An 18,950-nucleotide genomic window follows, 5' to 3' on the forward strand; every position below is an offset into this window, starting at 1 on the left:
AACCACGACCTCCCTGAATAGACCCAGAGGTATTTTCCAGCCCACACATTGCAGCACACCTTATTCTCTCTCCCCAAACACAACACAAGCTGCATTTGTTTTGCAGTGACAGCTGTCACTGAAACAGAGGCTTGAGAATGGATCCATCAACTTTTCCACCTTGGAAAACTGGTGGACTGCTACTTCAAATGGGTTCATTTTATCCGCAGAACACAACACACATACATACATACATATATATATATATATGCTGTTTTATCACCTCTACCAGCTGGTGGGTCTGTCACTGAGTCATCCTCCATGACAGACCAAAAGCAAAGAAGGATGCTGGAATTTTTGAGATTAATTGTGACCTCAGCAGCTTGGCTGCTACTGATGTATGAAAGGAGAAAAGAGATTTGGAGTAGCAATCAGAGGAAAACAAGAAGCAAAATTAAAATCTCTAAGATGGAAACAGTAATGAAAAAACTTTCAATGTACATTTCTGAAAGCAATTGGTATTAAAATTTTCATAAAGATAATCCTATCTGCTGACATAAATCAAAGTGTAATATCTACCTGTGTTCCTGAAGCACATCTATACCTACCCCACACAGCAGGCTGGAAGTAGTTTCAATGGTGTTTCTCAATATATTCTACAGCTTTCCTTCTTCTATTTTTTTTTTAAATTACTGAAATACCTCCAAGTTCTTTGAGTTTATTACATATTAATATTCTGATTTTAAAGATGTAGGAATAAGGCTCCCATGCCTAGTCCCATATGATAAAAGCACCCAGGTACATTTTTTAAAAAAGCACTAACTCTCCAGTTACAAGTAAGTTTGAAGTTTGGCTTTAGGCAACTCAAGGATTCTCAGACTTCAGGCACAGCTTGCAATCCATGAGTATTTATGTTATATTTCAAACTGACTTGTATTAAGTGACTTGACAGGTAGCCCTGATATAATAACTTCCTAATATTCTACTATCCAGCACTTTTTCTTTTAAAATACAGTTATTTTTATTTTAGATAGTGCCTATCTGTCATCAAAAGGGAAGTGCTCCTGCCCATTGCAGCAGAACACCCTCAGAGGGGTCAGCAGCAGAACTCTGCAGCTGGCCCTGAATTTCAAGTGGAGCTCAAAATCAGTGGCACAGATGGGCAATTCCTGCCACTGTTCCAGGACACGTGTCTCCAAGGGGCCACTTGCCAAAGGCACAGCACAGCTGAGGATCCTCTGCTCCCACTTATGCTACGGGACAATCAGCATTCCTTTGTAAGAAGGAGAAGCATGGATGGAAGTGGCAGGGCTGCCACATGCACCTGGAAGCTCCCTGGAATCACCTTTCTGACTGGGAAGGTTCATTTTTCCTGCTAGAGAGCACAGATTTTTGTCTTGGATAAAGTGATTATCCAAGACAGACACCTGTCCTAATCACCATCAAGCTCTACTTGGAAGAAAGGCTGATGGAAGTTGTAAGCGCTTGTGGAAACTGTCAATTAAAGCTGGGAAGTCTCAGTGCAGAAAGGCAGCAGGATGCAAAGCTCTGACAGGCACAGACTCTTCCCTTCTTTGTCCCTTTGCTGGTGAGCTGAAACATGTTCCCGTTAGGGTGAGATGACCTTGTCAAAGTGATGCATTTATTACCAAAGAGTTCATCCTTAAGAAGAGTACACAGATGAGGCCCCATGATTAGTGGCAGCAAAGAAAAAAATGATTTGTTTCTATTTTTCTACAAGCTGTGGTGGCAGGTAGAGCTGTTGCACGGCTCAAACCTCTCACCAGCCTACATACACCTACTTCAAAAGAGCACCATTTTTTTCTTTTTCTGTTAAAAAAAAAAAGATAGTAGGCAAATTATTAGAATATTTAGCAGAAAATGTTGCTGACTCATTTACATGGAAGCGGAGAGGGAAAAGGGAGAGCTTTGGGGAAGACATAACAAGTATGGAAAGATAAAAGCATAAGGGAGGGAAAGAGGGCAAGACTATAAACCATACCATGTACATTGGAGGAGAGGAAAAAAAAAAATCTTCATTTGGTGTTTGGCTGTCACTGAAATCATAAAAACTCAGGGAGCTATATAATCTATAATAAGGTGGTTCATCTTTTCTTTTATGGCTCTGCTGACAGGTATAGCAGATCCAAATCTTTCCTTACAACAAACTGGGAATAATTTTACAGCCATACTCTCCTTTCTTCCTCCCTTTACCTTGACACCCTTTCTTCAGTTAGTGCTGCCACTGACATTAAAAACGACTCCCGTGTCTGACCAGCCTCCCTTCAGCCGTGGAAGAGAGGGCCAGAATCCCTGTCCCTTTGGCATTCCAGCCCTCCCAGATCAGCCACCAGTCTCCCTTCTGCCGAGAGACCCCAGGCTTGGACTTGCCATCACCTTTTGTTACTGCACAGCAATACGTGTCTCTAATGCAAAAACATTTCCTCCATGCTTTTCTTGCGTGTCAAAATAACATAAAATAGTCATAACAAAAAAAAAAAACCAACAAAAAAAAACGGGCTGCTGACCTGTTCTTTTATTTAGTACCCATATTCACATCCCTCCCCAGCAGTCACTTAGCAATCTGTCAGAAATTATGGTGTACTAAGTGCCTGGATGCCAAAGGCTTCCTTATGCAGGCTGAAGTTGCTTTGTCCCCCTCTCTTTCAAGAACAAGGCAATCAGAGCAAGGCAAGTGGCACTCTGGACTAAACTAATCAAGTGTCTGACTCCAGTCCATTCTAGAAGATTTCATGCTTTGGTATGATGCTGATAAGAGAATTGCTTTGCACTTCCCAAGGAGGGCTGCACTGCAGGGAGTGCAAGAACAAGAACTGTCACATATGTAAGCCACACCAGGACACACGTTTATCAGATTTTCTACATTCAGCAGGACAGGGCAAAAGAGTGCTTTTAGGAAAGATGACCACAGGGAGTCTGATACTGTAACAAGAAAAGATGGAATTTACTCATAAAACTTCTTACCACAGCTAAACACACATCTCATGAAAACACACAACCAGGAAAACATTTCATTAAGTGTTTTGGAAAACAGGGATTTACTTTTTCCTCAGGCTGTATCCTGTGGCCACAACTGGCCAGCAGTAGAGATAAACAGTCTCAAATATTTCAATATTGTTAAACCAAACTGAGAACCATATTACAAACCAGATATACAGAGCATGAGGATGTCAAAATATTTAGCAGTATGTTCAATATATTTTGGTCTAAATCACTGCACAAGTGACAGTTAGTTAGAGGGCAGTTTAACCATCGAAGAGAAAGGTAGAATTTCATTTGTTACTTCTAAGTTCTCTCTTACTGCAATCTGACAGAAGTCCAAGGAAGGGAACAGAAGGATTTTTTTAAAATCATAATTTTAATAAAATCCATCCTGCACTGCTACTTCCCTATGTTAGAGAGTGGCAGGCACTTCACTATGGCTGATACATCCGGGGATTCCACATTTGCTCCTGACAAAGAACAACTGGTGATGTGAATTATGGTGTAGTTAGTGAAAGCAGCTGGGAATGGTGACAGAGAGAAGAGGGTGGTGGAACACTTCCATCCAAATGCTACTCAGATCAACTTCAACAGGATTTAACAAGGTGTGTATAGGGCTGCTAGGGTGACCAAAATCATGCCTTTTCTTTCCAAGAGAGTCAGGATAGGTAATTTTGAAAAGGAGAATTAGAAAAGCTTAGAAATAGTTGATCTATAAAAGTGTTTCAGACAGGAGCAACATTACTGAAGAAAGCTGGAAAGGTACATATGGGACAAGCAGGCAGAGTAAATAGGAAAAAAAATGCTGGAATTTCAAGAGGGAACACTCATTACATGCTATTATAGGTGAAAACTAAATATTCTGATGTGAAAACCTTACATGAAATGTCTTGGAAAACAATATCTAATATATAGAGCTCAAAAATTCCCAGTCAATTTTATTTTTTATTACATCAGTCATTATTCACTTTTTGATATTGTTTTAGACAAGCAAAGCCATTGTCAATAAATTCTAAAATGACAGCAGTGTCAGTTACTTAAAAAATAAGTATCTGTAACTGCATATGTAAAAGTTAAAAAGTACAAACAAAAGATACACAAGATGGAGCATGTATTAAAATGGGATCATTGACAAAAATTATGAGTTCTCAACACTTGCAGCAGTTTTTCCATTTGCTAGGTGGTATCATGCCCTTCACACTGGTGTAAACTAGGTAGTACCTAATTAACACCCATGCTCACTTCTGTTAGAACACAGACTGTGGAGAGCACTGCTTGCAAAATTACTGTCACATCTCCAGAGCCCAGCCTGAAGAAAGACCTAATTAAACTCACCATCACTTTGAGAACAAGTGCAAGAGTTGCAGAACAGTGATGAAGGCATCAAAAAAAAGCTACAGAAAACTTGAAGCATAACCTCTCATAACCTACATTAAGAGATTTAAGGTAGAAGGCAGCTTGAATACAACTTCTCCTCTCCTTTTTATTTCTGGGAGTAAATAGTTTCTCCCTAGATACACACATGGTAACAACTGGAAAGAAGAGATAAATCCTGTGTCTTCAGGGAAGTTGACAGGATGAGAATCAGATTTCTGTGGGACTCTGCTGTTTCTGGGGGCTTTATCTATGATGGCAATTTCTAGGTTAAAGATCAATTCCTTCCACACAACTAAAAGATGTTCTGCAAGTGACAGATTTCCAGGTATGGGTGTGCTAATAAAGGAAATTAAAGGAATACTTTTAGAAACATTTGAGACAATGCTCAGCAAATGCACCAACTGACATAATCACACTCAGTGAGAGAGGGAAACAGTAATTGAAAGCAGAGAGCTCAGTCAAAGCGATGACTCCAAAACACACAGGAGAGAAGTGACCGAAGGAGCTACACATGGGCACAGTGTCCCTGTGAACCAGAACATGGTGCTAAAAGGTGTAAAACTACTGCTGAGTGCAGCCTGGGCTCCATGAGCATTGGCTCCAATCCCACTGGCAAAGTGACTTCTGACTTCAGTCGAGGCTCCTTCAGATATGAACACAACTAGCAGTTGAAAACATGTTTTAACACACCTAAATCAGGCACAAGGCACAGCAGGAGCAGTGTATTGCTATGACGGACTCATGTCAAATGTCAGACATTTACCAGCACAATAGGTCAGGGCACTCACAGCTTTTTACAATGCATGCTTGTTGCCAGACGAGCCCAATAACCCAAATATTATTCTAACTCTAACTGTAAAATACAAGTGCCATTCCTACCTGACAAAGACATGCCATAAATAAAATATTAGCTTGTTCTAAGTGGCACACTTAAAAGTGAAGACCTCATTGCAGGAAACATCAAGACAAGACGTTCACCCAGACAGCTGAACAACCCAAGATGCCCCTTAGGAAAGCTGATGTGATTTGAACAGTGCTGTAACACAGCAACACCTGGGCCTGCTTGCAGAGGCAGCCAGAGCACGGATCCACAGCCACAGCCCCCCGCGAGGATGGGCACCCACACTCTGCTAGAGAGGCCTCTTTATCCTCTGGAATAACAATGAGGGACAAGAACAACCTGCTAACAAACAGTGCCTGGGACAAGGAAAAGCTTTGTACGTTTGTTTTGAACTGCCTGTAGTATTAACAGAAACCACTGTGCCATTGTTCAGCTCTAAACTAGACTTTATCACTATTGTGACATTTGATGACAGCACTTCCCTTCTGCCTGGGTTTTATAGCGGTGCAGTAGAAGCCACTTATCCAACCACAGAATTTCTGTTCTATTATTCAAATGTTATGTTGTTACAAGTTGTTGCAATGCTAGTTCACCTAGAAATAATAACTATGTAAAAAAAATAAGCAAAGCAACTAAATTAAATCAATCACTGGAGGATTGCTTTGGGGTTTTTTATTGGTTTGAAAGAATATGGGGGAGAAAAAAAAAGCCCAGATGCTAAACAAAATGACTCAGAGAAAGAAATTATAAAGGCCATTACGTAGTGATGGAGACTGTGAATCTGACTTTAAATTGTTAGAAGACTTATTCAATTATCAAACTGTTCAAAGTGAAGCTAAGAATAGCTGTAGAAAGATAATTACATTCTCATGGTTTAGTGCTGCCATTTGATTATTTGAAATGTCCTTTAGACTTTCAAAACTGATGCAATATAAGAACAAAAACACTTATCTTCTGCTCAAGTCAAAAGTGCTTTTCAAATATTACATGCTGTATAGTTTAGAATTTATGTAACAGTTAAAGATCTTATTGAGCTGGAAAATAAAGAGACTTTTCTTTTCCAATTTGTTCTTCAGTTATTTTCCAGTCGAGTAACATAATCCTACTTTAAAACTTAGAGTCAGTAAAAAGCAGTTGACTGTTCACTAGTTTTCAGCAGTACAAATTGACAGTTATATTTGATAAAATATGTGGACCTCTGAAAAGTTGTTTTAACCCTTTTTAAAATGTAAATTATCTAACTTCATGCATTTTATTGCAGTATTTTCCTGTAACTGCCTTTCATGTCACAAACCAATATGTTTATACATTTATATGCGTTGTGAAAAACAGAACTGGTTTAAGTGGAGAAATAAGTAGGGTGCACATGAAAATTCAACAAGTCCACATGTTAAAATAATTATACACATAAAGGAAATTTGTGGCTTCATTTTCTTTTACTTAATTGTGAACAAGCACAACGCCTACACTGTGCATTGCTGATGTAGTTTGCATCATCTGCGGTAAAATGATTAATAGATCATAAATAGTTTTACATTTTATCCATTGCATACATTATGGATAAAGAGACACAGCAGAATACATCTCCCAGCAGTGCAAGATCCATCTTTGCTGAAAGGTTTTGTTTCAAAAGCACAGTGCCTCAGAAATGCAACAGTTTTGACAAAGCTTCGAACATGAAGGTGAAGATTCCCTGGTTACTCCTCAGTAAGAGATTCAAATTGAAACCCTGACCTTTCAGACTGGTAATAGACATTTCAACAGTTCCATTTCACAAAAATATATAAATTATTTTGTTTCATTCTCAGAAAGAATGCTCGCCAAAGACAGCTGAAGCTCTCTAAATATCAGCAGCAAGTCATTTTAACAAGGATCGTGTCATAGTCTTTACTCTGAACTTTCCAAAACTGCTAAAAAAAAGGTAAGATAATGCTATATGGGCTTGGGTTTTGTTTTTTTGTTTGGGTTTTTTTTTTTTTTTGGGGGGGGTGGGGGTGGCTGTTGGTGTGGAGATTTTGGGCTTGTTTTTAATAAAAACAACGGTAAAATTCTACACTGTAATTTCATCAGGTTCATTTTCAACAATTACTGTCCTTTACATTGTAGAAACATGCAGTTCTACAGCTGGAAGAACCATCATTTCTCACCAGCTGTCTAGGCAATTAAAAAGGTGAGAAAACATAAATAAAATGTAAAATTTGAGCTATTGTTCTCCTTTTCAGTAAGAGTTTAACCTAATCACATCACCCTCCCAGAGACTCAAATGAAGATGGCTGGAATGTGAGAATTCATGACAAGTGTGGCACCCTGGCACTAGGAAAACCCTATTCAAAATATTCTGGGCCTTTGTCTACCCACTCAATTCTTCAGCCATTTCAAGCTGAAATGCCTATTGTACATTAAGTTAATGCAATACATTTTGATGTGCATTCCTGAGCCCATTCACACCCAGTTAGATGGAGGTGGTCAGGGGGGGCAGCACTCCTCTACAGGCAGGGAGCAGCTGGCAGATATTCTCCACGGCATTTCCAGTACTGCAGTCAAAAGAGGCAAAGCCCTCACACCCACAACCAAAGCACAGCACAAGCCAGTTTTTCCTGTCAGAAAAATAAAAAGCTGTTTCCAGCACCACTAAGAAGTCTCTGGAACAACAAGGGCCTATAAAGTAACCCAGACCCAAGCTGTGTTGTGAAGCTTCCATGGAATAGCTAATCAAGAAAGAGGAACCTCAACTCTGAAGCTGGCAAAGTCTTCAGCAGTTTTCAAATGGGCTTCCCAGAAAGAAGAAAACATTAATACAGTTTTTAAAAACTAGAAAGATTAGGCATATATGGTATATCATTATAACTAGAATGATGATGCATGTATGGTAAATCATCATAAGCAATCTAGAAATTGGAGCATAGTTTATTTTCTTCAGCGGATAGGAAAATGTGAAGTCCCTAGGCAAAATCTCAGAACACGTGATTCAGGCAAGAAAGATGTGCAAGTATTTATGGAAAAGAATAGCAGGCTGCTAGTAGAGATGAACCAAACATTTACACAGAATGGCTAAAAGAGTTTGCAATTACTGTCGTGTCACATTTTCTTCTTTTGCCATGTGCCTCCATTGTCTTCTTTTAGGTCAATCAAATTTCAGTAGGTTTCCCTTACCATACTTGAACTCAGTTTCAGTTTGTTAGATACATCCTTGCAGAAGTATAAGATGAGACAGTTTTGAAAGAAGGTATCATTTCCAATTGGATTCCAAGCCACTGATCTCCTCCAGCCCTGATGCAAATATATAGATACATGTGTATATTTGTATATCACATATGCACAAATGCACACATATATTTGGATACATGCATAAAATGGTTTGAACACATTATTACACATACACACATGCATCTCTGTTATGAAGTTCCAAACAGAAAGATTTCACTGGATCAATACCTATAATAAATTATTATCAAAAGAGTAGAGAAAAGAGAGAGACATGAGAATAAACAGCATTAGCAGCCACATCCTGAATAACTGCCACAATTCAAGGGACATTGTTTGAGAGCAAACCCTGAGTGCCCTGCACCAAATTCATCTGCAAGAACACAAACCAGTTCAGACCACCCCAAGGGGAAGTCTAAGGAGAGAGGTCACAGCTGATCAGAAACCACCCCCAGCCCTGCTGCTATTGCTTAAACGTCACTCTGTGAATGAGCTGAGACTCACCAACATCCTGTTTTCCACCTCTATGAAACAATTAAATATGACACTATTAGCAGCATCAATTAAGGCAGATAAAGTAATAGTCTAATTGAATGCTCGAGGAGGCTAATGGCTTTGCTTTCACTGGATAATGGATTGCACTCCCTACCCGTGTGCTATAAAGCCAGACATGGGATCAATACTTCCTTCTGCTTAGAAAGCCTGCTTGCCTGGAGCATAATAGATATCTAATTTAAGATTCTTTGCTCAGGCTTTCTTCTTCTTAATCAAGGAATAATATATCATTTTTTAAAAAGTACTTTTTTTAGAGGTGTAATTTCCCCATCATTGCATTTTAAGGAAGTTTTAAGTAACCTCCTCAGCTTTAATTCCATGGAAGCAAAAGGTCCATTTATCTTAGGACACATTCCAATGCTCACTTGGTAAAGAAGGCTCTCCTGACCAGCTTAGCTGCAGCAATGTGTCCCTGTCTGGAGCCTCATTCTCCCAGAAGGGCTCTTGAGAGACTGCAGAATGCAGTTTGCATGTTTACATTTAAATAAATTGTGGGGCAAAATCAATTTAAATTATTTCATTGTTTTTCTTGTTCAAGGAAATATATGGGTTTTTTCTTCCTCAAGGAAGGCTAAAGTGAACAAATTTTGTAGCATTCCAACCCTGAAACAATGCAAAGGAGAACTCTCAGCCACACAATTTATGAGGAGACTGAATACATCCCAGAAAAATGTAGCTACTTCAATATAATTTAGAACTCACATTTTCAAGGAAAATAAATACACATTTGCTACTGATTGCTGGAGAAGTTTGTCATGAGCAACACAGAAAAACCTTTCAGGTTATTGTAGGAGCGGGATTTTTAAAAGAAATGAGTTGCGAAGAAAGAAATAGCGACCTTTACTACACTAACTGAAAAGATGTTTGTATTAACAGAGAGTAACCAAACAGACTAAATGGCTGGAAATGAGGCTTCAAAATACTAAACAAATAATGGCATAGTAAGATTTGCATTTAGCAGTAAGTGAGCAGCTCTAGCAAAGAACAGCTTTTTAAAGCTGCTGATTCTGCATTTACCAGAAAAATCAGAGCAATCATGCTCACAGGAGCCAAGGTATGAAAATTGTTAAGGATAAGACAAATCCAAGGGATTTTAGGACACTGTCCATTCCGCAGAGTAACAATATCGTGGGTCTCTGGTGCCAGGGGCTCGTGGTGCCCAGCAGGGGATGGATCACACTCAGCGAGCTGGAGGCAGAAGGAGGAGCAGCAAAGAGCTGCTGCTGCTGCCTGGTGGGAGACTCCAAGATGTGCTAAGGAGGGCTCTCAGAGAACGACTGGATAGAACAGGAATGCCAGAGTACACCCCTCTGCGCAGGGAGACAAGCAATACCTCCAAGGAACCACTGCCAAGGAGAGGGAGGCTGAGCTGTTCTGGGGACTGAATGCAGCCACCAACCTCAGGCAGTGGTTTGAAATACTCTACGCGGGGTTACATCATGTCATTTAGCCACTGTCACGCTGGAAAAGTGTGACTGGAAAACCCTGCATTTGAGACTAACATTATGTGATCAGAGACAGCTGGAGCAAACACAGAATGAAGCAGATCAACCACCTGGTCCCCGAGTGATTCCTAAAGACTCTCCAACCATATGCCTTTTACAGCTATGCAATGCAATATACATTTCAATTATCTATTATTTAAAGCAGCCCCTTCAAAGGACTCCCTTTGCTACTGTGAACGGAGGAGACTGCTTTATCAGTCACTCTGAGGAATTCCCAAGCTTCTTCCACCACTGACTTGGCTCTGAAAAAGGTCCACCTCAATGCTATCTATACTTCATCAAGACATTTAGCTCACAACTTGAATTACAGGAAATGCATATAAATAACTTGTGACACAGTAAAAAGTAAATCAATCCGGGAACTTCACTGTGAAGACTTGCCCATATATAAAAAACCATCAGCTTTTATTGCATTACCCAGACAAATGTAAGAAGTAAAGAGTGGTTGAGTGAAAGGCTTAAAGTATCAATACAGAGCAGGTTGACAACACGTTCTCAGATATAAATATTTATATATCTTTCTAATACAAACATAGTAATATCCCCAGAAATTCACACTGCTTGTACTGTTGCTTTTTACTTATGGACAACCCAAGAACTCCTTTAGAAGTCCTCAAAATGGAAAACAATGTGCCTGTTATTGGAAGGAAAATGAAGACAGAGAAGCCAGATATAAAACCTGGCCTCATGAGCTCAGACATCAAATTTCTGGTCCGCACATTCTGAGAACGGCCACTTGCAACACTATATTCCACTTCTAAGAGTACAAATGCTCTCATCATGTCAGTGCAGAGAACTCTCCAGAATTAGAATGAGAGAAAAGAGCTATAAGCAGAACTATTTTATTGCCATTTAGCTCTTCCCCTAGGTGCCCAAGTTCAAAAACTCAACCTTCAAAGCTTGTCTCTCCCCAGCCAGTTTGCTGAAGTTCTTCAGCACACCAGGGTTTTTCAGTAAGCTCGCAAGGTTTACTGAGACCTCTCTGATTTCTGCGGTCATGCTCTAAATCCAGGATTATTTTGCTTTCATAGTCCTTCTCTGTCTGTCCATGGCCTCCAGACACATTATGTTAAGCCATTATAAATCAAAAGTGAAAGAGATTTTGTTTTATCTCTGCCATCATCCCCCATTCCTCTCAGCACCCAGTCCAACAGCGCACACAAAACCATCCATCATACCCAAGCTCCTCCTCGAGGGAATTTCAGTCCCCTGCTCACACTCTGCAGACACAGCATGAAAGGAGGGTGGGCTTGCTTCTTCACTCGTGCTACCCTGTTAAACTGGAACCAGTTTGATGTGGACTGTCAGACGAGACAGAAAAGCACTCAAGACTGCCCAGATGAGAAGGTAGGATGCGTAATGGGAAGGAGATAGAGACAAATTCCTGATGTGCCCAAGCGAGGTGTCTAAGTGACAGATTGAGGTAAAACGAGAACTAACATCACTATCAGGGCTTACTCCATGAGTATTTCTTCAAAAAGACATATTGCAGAAAGGCTGGCTAAATACATCCTTTGCCTACTTTGAACTTAGCATTCTCATGACACCAGCTGCATGTCATCTCCGAAGCATCTTGTAATTCTAAAATTTAATTTGATAATCATTTCTGTCTCATCTATTAACTCTAATGAAGCAGGCTCATTAATTTTCCAAAAGGTACTGCTTATTTCATCAAGCTGATATGTCAAAGCACAGCAGTGTGAGGAGGGTATTCCCTCCTTCTCCAGGTCTGAAGGAATTTGCTCTCAAAGGCCATGTGCACACGCTGGATTCAGCCCAGGGTCCAAGAGCACTGCCAGGCTTTGTCAAGTCTTGCAGAGTTATTAGTGCTGGAGCTGGAGACAACAGCACTTCCTCTGACACATGCAAGGACATGAAGGCAGTGCTGCTGTTCCTCTTAACCCTGACAGATGCGTGAGTACTCAACAGAAAAAATTAAGTAGCTTCTGATGTCTTAGCACAAGACATTTAAATGATTAGGTAGAAAACACCAGCTAGCTCTTTATCTCTTACATGTCTGAACTGTCTCCTGGGAGTTAAAAACACATACATCAATTCTGTCATTTCATTTCAGGTAATAAAACTGCAACCCACTAGTCACCTAAACCACAGGGATGGGGAACAGTGGCAAAAAGCTGAAGGGCACCAAAAAACTCAACTCCCGACAAGACCACTGACAGGAAGGGCTCAATTTCCAGCAAAGAGCAAACAATGGATGCGGCTGCATGCTGGAACAATAGAAATGTGTAAACCCCTGTAAATCAGATGCTGCCAACAGCTTCAGAGGTTTTTGCAGCAAAAAAAAAAATCCCATGCTAAGTGGCATTTTAAGCATATAAAATGGAGACCGAGAGAGCAGCATCCTGGAATTGGAAAGGCAAAAAAATCATCATGCTTCCTATAACTAGTTATGATTTCTCATTATACAAATGTGCCTTGAAGAGTCACATTACTGCAGGGTTATTACACCCAGTAACTACTGACCCCTGGGTCACAAATTAAAATCAACCAGATCTACAACTCTATTTAAATTATAATACACCTCTCATTTCATGGAGGAATCTCATCATGAAGATCATAATTGCAAATTGCCCACCACACACATTAGGCAGAAGTTGGATTTATTTTAAATTAAGAAGTAGCATTTCTTGTACCCCACCAGCATACTATAAGGGTCATTAAAACATTTTGGAAAGCTCTAGTTCTAGTTTGCCCTCAACTTTTCAGTGGTAGAAAAACAACTTACTTATTTGAATTAACAGTCTTGACACATGAACTCTTTTCCGGCTTGTCTTTTCTTGGGTTATCAGAAACAGCTACATTTATCCTTTTACCATAGAATAACAAAAGAATTTTAAGACCCTACTGTTAAACACGGATTTGAAAACAAAAATATTTTGATCAGGTTAGGCTTCACCGAAGTTTATGCTGCAAGGAAAGGAACATATGCATGCAAACATGTTCAAAAAAGCATAAGAAAGACATTAATGGCACTGACCAAATCTAACGTGACTGATAATCTGAAGCGTGTCAAGACTTTTTTTTGTCAAGACAGGTAGAACTTTTCTGCAAGACTTGGCAGTAACAGAGAATATTTCAGAGAACAAAATATTTCAGTCGGAAGGGACCCACAACCATCATCTAGTCCAACTGCAATATATATCACCTGCAACTTTTATCCCAGAAGAGCTTAAAACGTTTGTCTGACTTCATGCATAAGAATCACTTAATCCACTGAAATACAGCAGCTAAATTAATTAGGGCTAGAATTGAAGAATAGAGATAAAAATTTGAGAGAACGTTGTCATTGTTTAGAGTCTATAACATTTGTTAAAGCACACAAAAACTAACTATGGAAGAGCACTTAAAAAAAAACAAAGAGGAAAATAAGCACTAAAAATTAGACATGAAACTGAAGCAATATGTTCAGGAATTCAGTTTCAAAGCATTGGAAGTGAATCAATGCCTAACATCTTCTGTGGATTATATGTTTAATTTTTTAGCAATCCAGTGAGACATTTTTCCAAGAATGCACACAAAAAGAAGAGAGCAAAAGCTTATTTTTTAACATTTACATTTCCAGGAAATTTTTTTCCATCTCCATTTGGCCAAAACTGTCAAACATCTATGTGACACAGTAGTTTGACCCCTCAGTGTGTGCAGGGTGTGATCAATTTGTCTAATGCCATCTTAACAACTTTTCTTTTCCATTAGTGCTGGAAGTGTCAAGGAGACATCATAACCTTGTCTAAGTTCTCATGGTGTAAAATGAGATGAGGTACAAAAAAATTCAACATAAATCATAAATACTGAAACATCAGCCAAGATCAAGAATACAGGTGAAATTCTGCTCTCCGAGTACCAGGCAATTCTGAACAAATGCTAATGCAAAATGAACCACCACAAACTGTTAGCTCAATCCCTTTTTGGAGAGGGATGTTTTTGTGAATTGTCCCTGTGCTGCCTTGGACAAAGGTAGAGAAAAGAGTTCCTACCTGTAGCAGTCAGCCTTTAAAGTGCAGGGATACCAACAGGAAGAGAAATCAAACCCCTTTCCACACAGCAAACAGCACAGTCCAGAATTTCACTGCAGCAGCCCTTTGCCAGCACAGCACAGGTTACAGACTCACTGCAGAACAGCCATTAGGGAAAAGCAGAACCAGACAGCTAATTAACAGGGACAAACTGGAGTGGCACTGGAAAATAAAGAGAGACACAGATCATTATGATGGACAGCTGACATGTACGCAGGAGAGGCACTGTCAGGATTAGTGCAGGTTAAAAAAAAGTGTCTGAAAGGGTGAAGTACAGATGTTTCTAGAAACTTTGTCACATGTAATGCGGGGTCAAGATGCTGAAAAAGCACACAGAAGTGTATTTGAGGAAAATGGACTTAGGCAGAATCCAACCTATGGGTAAATGACTGTGTGAAAAGTGGAAAGGGAAGCAAGGTCCTCTGAAGGTCGAGTTAAAATGTTTGATGTGAAAGAAAATTGGGAGCCTGCAGAGGAATAAAAAGCAAAGTTAGAAATTATCAGAACCACTAGCAGTACACCATCTTTTGGCAGTATTCTCTAATAATACACGAATTTATTATAAAAACTGGGACATTACGCTTTGAAAGTCTGTTCAGGGAGCAATAGAGCAAAGCAACATCTTAAAGGTGCTTTGGAAAAAGATTCTGTAATGGTTTGAGGCACCTGGAAAGACTAAGCTAAAGCAACCCAAAAAACCTAAGGATGGAATCACAGGGCACAAGAGAAACAAACCAGTGCCAGTGTTCCTCAGAGAAAAGGGCAGACACAGTGACCTGTCCTACTCATTCTGAGCTGGATCTAATGGCAAAGGGACGGGCACTGGGGTAGGCACATGGAGATGTTGGCTCAGAGAGAAAACAATTCTGGAAGAGAGCTCTATCTAAGGGGACTTCCCGTGAAGGAAATGATGTGCACAGCAAGGTTTTCCCCGAGCTGATTCCAACTCTGCTCACAGGCAGCAACACCTGCCTGCAAAAGATCTTACTCTGAGACACTGAAATTACATGAGTTCTGCATTTCCTTTTCAGAGGGCTCATACACCTCATCTACCACTCTGCCTACAACAGTGCTAAGGAAGGAAGGATACGGACATCTAATTTCTAGGCCCTGTGAAGTGGTCATAAAATACACTCCGATACAATACAGCCTACAATGGCACCAGGTCCTTTTTCTTGCTCCAATTCAGTAACTATCAAGCACTCTGCAGACCGCAGTAAGTTTCACCTGAAAGATGAAATTCTGCACAAGTTTTGAAAGGTTTCTGTTGACCTCAGAAGCTGTGTTTTGACGTGGATGTCAAACCAGCACAAATACCCTCCACTCAGCAAGTTCAAGATTCTCAAGGATGTATTGTCAAGAGCTCAAACCATCCTGATAACCACAGCCTTGATTATGGTGATCTGTTTTCTTGTTTAATTTCCTGTGCTCTGAAATCATTGCAAAAACCTTGCCTGTAAATCTGAACTTTCTTGGGGTTTAACCTTGAAGCCAACAGAATGCTCTGCTCAAGCCTATTTTCAAATATACAGAAGACACTTAGATCACTGCTTTACAGAAGCACCAGAAAACCACACACCCTCCTTCTACCAAAGCATGACACCACACAAGTCACAGGAACAATATTCCCTTTGACCATTTTTCAGTGTCACAGTTAAAAAAAAAACACAAAGCAAATGACAATATCTAGCCTGTTCTGTCCCTAAGAACACCCATGACTTCTTTCTCACCAGATTTTGTTCCCATCGCAGCTGGAAGCATCCTTTTCCCTTTTTATTTTCTTCCAATTTTATCACTGGATGACAACAGGATTACAGAAGGCTCTGATCTCTGCTAAAGCACCAGGCAGACAAGTACTCAAAGTCCACGGGTGAAACATAATTCTTACAGTGCTTGGGACTGGGTTGATGGTTGTTTTTTTCCCTTTGGGGGGTTGCTGGGTTTTGGCGTGCATTTTTTTAATTGTTTCATTTTTGCTTTTCTTTTTTAATCCAGTTCCTCACATGTTTGAGGTAGTGATTTTCAGGAAATTTCAGTGAGATGCCTGAATTTTTCCAAAGTCACTTAGGTAAGTAAGGACTCAAATGCAGGTTTCAGCAAGGCAAATGCTTTAGCTGAACACACAGACAGGTTTTCTTAACCATGTTTCCTGTGCAAATACTCAACATAAGGAAGCCCACAGAGACAGAGCTGGTTTCTCTGCCAGGCTTTACCCACACTGAATGAGTGAACCGTGGATAACTGAGGTGGACCTTCAGGAGTACAAGATAACACCCAGAATTTTTCTGTTTGGCTGCGTATTTGATTTTCATAATTTCCACTGTTGACCTAGCTAGACTGCTAATCTAGAGACACACCTTGTTTGCCTGGATATAACCAAATATTTGGGTTTCTGTTTTTATTCAGCAGTGTTTTCCAATTTACAACCAACACAGCAGGCAGCTGACCGGAGAGGCTCAATTAGTACAAATGTTATGGCCAAAGATTATCAATAAAGCCAATGCTTCAGACTTCTGCAGATTTCTGTTGTTTGTATCAATACTCACTGAGCAACACCAAGTTCACACTAAGAACAACTAAGAAAATTCAGGTATTAGATACTTTGCTGTTTAGAACCTAGTCTAATGATTTAAATGGAACTTTAACAATTTTCATGATGAAATGTCTTGTCAGTAACAACCAGGGCATCAAATTCAGTTTTATTTTCTCTAGAGGAGTGGCAGCGAGCTGTTTCAATTACAGTGAAATTGTTTTGTCAGCACACTGTTTAAAAGAGCAATAGGGCTGTGCTGTACAAAAATACAGATGCTGCTTACTGTGACTTACTAAAAAAGAGAAATTGCATAACCTACTAATCTCTTCAGAGTGCTCAGTACTATAAATATGTCAAAACCCCTGAAATCTCCATATTAAAGTATTTGAGAAGGTAGAATGCAAGTGGAAGCCATTCACTCGGACCAAATTACCACAAAGAGCCTTTGGAGTTACTTTTTACAACGTCATTCAATGAAAAGCTAATAGAGATTTTTATCTTTCCGTGATTACTAGATCATTACATTTAATAAATGCAATGGTGTTTAACCCTATTGCAAATGAAATGTTCTCTTCCAATGGCCTGAGCCATCTTTTGCCTTCAGCTCCCTATTCAAAACATCACTGGCTTTGCACTGACTGTTGTGATTCCATCTGTAAATAACTGAGAGGAAAAAAACCTCTGTTCCCAGTCAAAGAATTAAGCAAGTTTTTACACTGAAAAAAACCCACAAACCTATCCTGCAATGCTCCCTAATCTATAAATAATTAGATCTCAAGTGCTTTCTAAAGGTCAGTGATATTATCTCTTCCCTCCTGAGAGGCAAACCGAGGATGGAACCAGCAACGTGGTTCCTCCAGATCCACCCAGTGAGTGGCAGACAAAAACCAAATCAGGTCTCCAGAGGTCCGATGGACTGCTCCACTTGCAATCCTTTTCATACACCAGATGTACCTCAGGTATGTCTGGGGCTTTAGAGATTAAAGGAGTCGGCTCTGACTCCTGTAACTTTCAGATTAAATGGAGCATGTGAATTAAATGGAATACCTAAAACATTTTCAACATGTAATACGAAGCAGTGATTTTAACCTCTTAGAGATGGAAAAATGACAGGTGAATTTTTACGCTCACAGCTAGGCACAGACTTACCTGAAGAAATTAAGTTTGTAATTGAACAAGGCACAACGATGCATACTCTTAAACATCTCCTGTAAATGCTTGGTTTCATTTAAATCAACACTCTTTATTCCTCCTGGTTTTCACTTCTTTTGATTATTCAGAAGCACACCACCTTTCCAGTTCCCTGTGCTTACCCTGACCCTCTCAAATCTGACTGGAAATATCACTTAGAGCATAAGCAGGCCAGGTCCTCAGAGCATGCAATTTTTACTCACTGCTTGAATTTAAGACCAGCCTTCTCATTTGCAAATTTTTAATTAGATTAGCACTTCGTGTTTCCTTTGGATGCAGAGCTCTTAGTGAATTAGCTTGGTGACAACCTCCTTTCTAAATTTAATAATTACATTAGGGTGGTTTGGAACTGGATCATCTTTAAGGTTCCAAGATCATCAAGGCCATTTCCTACCACGTTGTACTTGCTTTCCCCACATTGCCACCTGAAGGGATACTAGGGGGTGTAAAGCACATTTACCTGTGGCTTGGAGATCTTTGAACTCCTGACACAGTTCAAAAGAAGCAAGCTCCGGGGCAAATATGGATCATCAAAAAATAAGGCCTGAAATCAGCTGTCAAACAATATGACAGAATTCCAGCAGAAATCTGTGTATTGCAAGTATTTCATAAAGTAGGAAAAAAAAAGGGGGAAAAATTCCCAGCAGGTCATCTGCAGAAAATGTTATATTAGTACCAGAATACCAGAATGTTCTGATTGAAACAATTTTTTTTTTAAAACAGCAGAA

The sequence above is a fragment of the Cinclus cinclus genome, chromosome 5 (genome assembly GCF_963662255.1).
Source record: "Cinclus cinclus chromosome 5, bCinCin1.1, whole genome shotgun sequence".
NCBI classification, from domain to species: Eukaryota; Metazoa; Chordata; class Aves; order Passeriformes; family Cinclidae; genus Cinclus; species Cinclus cinclus.